This window comes from Arachis ipaensis, chromosome B8 (genome assembly GCF_059453495.1).
Source record: "Arachis ipaensis isolate K30076 ecotype BB chromosome B8, ASM5945349v1, whole genome shotgun sequence".
NCBI lineage: Eukaryota > Viridiplantae > Streptophyta > Magnoliopsida > Fabales > Fabaceae > Arachis > Arachis ipaensis.
In genome coordinates this window covers 104,410,465-104,411,790 of record NC_142443.1, presented here as the reverse complement: position 1 = coordinate 104,411,790, position 1,326 = coordinate 104,410,465, and the positions used below count along the sequence as shown (strand labels likewise).

The 1,326-nt window shown below is 42.5% G+C and overlaps 1 non-coding gene across 1 annotated transcript; it reads right to left on the bottom strand.

Annotated features, from left to right (window-relative positions):
* Window positions 1-327: 327 nt before the first annotated feature.
* LOC148549091 (small nucleolar RNA R71) lies at window positions 328-435 on the bottom strand. Its single transcript, XR_015898345.1, has one exon. It is a non-coding gene; the product is annotated as a small nucleolar RNA R71 (small nucleolar RNA).
* Window positions 436-1,326: the final 891 nt, after the last annotated feature.

Sequence of the window (1,326 nt, the reverse complement as noted above, 5' to 3'; positions counted from 1 at the left end):
TATGGGAGAAGCATCTCAATCCCTTCCATTGGAGCAAACAACTTTGAGCTTAAGCCTCAATTAGTTTCTCTGATGCAACAGAATTGCAAGTTTCATGGACTCCCATTGGAAGATCCTCATCAGTTCTTAGCTGAATTCTTGCAAATCTGTAACACTGTCAAGACCAATGGGGTTGATCTCGAGGTCTACAAGCTTATGCTTTTTCCCTTTGCTGTAAGAGACAGAGCTAGAACATAGTTGGATTCACAACCTAAAGAAAGCCTGAACTCTTAGGAAAAGCTAGTCAATGCCTTCTTGGCAAAGTTTTTTCCACCTCAAAAATTGAGCAAGCTTAGAGTGGAAGTCCAAACCTTCAGACAGAAGGAAGGTGAATCCCTCTATGAAGCTTGGGAAAGATACAAACAATTGATCAGAAGGTGTCCTTCTGACATGCTTTCAGAATGGAGCATCATAGGTATCTTCTATGATGGTCTATCTGAACTGTCCAAGATGTTATTGGACAGCTCTGCTGGAGGATCTCTTCATCTGAAGAAGACGCCTGCAGAAGCTCAAGAACTCATTGAAATGGTTGCAAATAACCAATTCATGTACACCTCTGAAAGGAATCCTGTGATTAATGGGACAAGTCAGAAGAAAGGAGTTCTTGAAATTGATACTCTGAATGCCATATTGGCTCAGAACAAAATATTGACTCAACAAGTCAATATGATTTCTCAAAGTCTGTCTGGAATGCAAGCAGCAACAGGCAGTACCAAGGAAGCTTCATCTGAAGAAGAAGCTTATGATCCTGAGAACCCAGTAATGGAAGAGGTGAATTACATAGGAGAACCCTATGGAAACACCTATAATCCTTCATGGAGAAATCATCCAAACCTCTCATGGAAGGATCAACAGAGGCCTCAACAAGGCTTCAACAACAATAATGGTGGAAGAAATAGGTTTAGCAATAGCAAGCCATTTCCATCATCTTCTCAGCAACAGACAGAGAATTCTAAGCAGAGCCACTCTAACTTAGCAACTGTAGTCTCTGATCTAATTAAAACCACTCAAAGTTTCATGACTGAAACAAGGTCCTCCATTAGAAATTTGGAGGCACAAGTGGGTCAGCTGAGCAAGAAAGTTACTGAACTCCCTCCTAGTACTCTTCCATGCAATACAGAAGAGAATCCAAAAGGAGAGTGCAAGGCCATCAATATGACCCACACGGCCGAACCTGGAGAGGAGGAAGAGGCAGTGATCTCCACTGAGGAAGACCTCAATGGAAGTCCACCGTTCTCCAAGGAGTTCCCTAATGAGGAACCATGGGAATCTGAGGCTCACACTGAG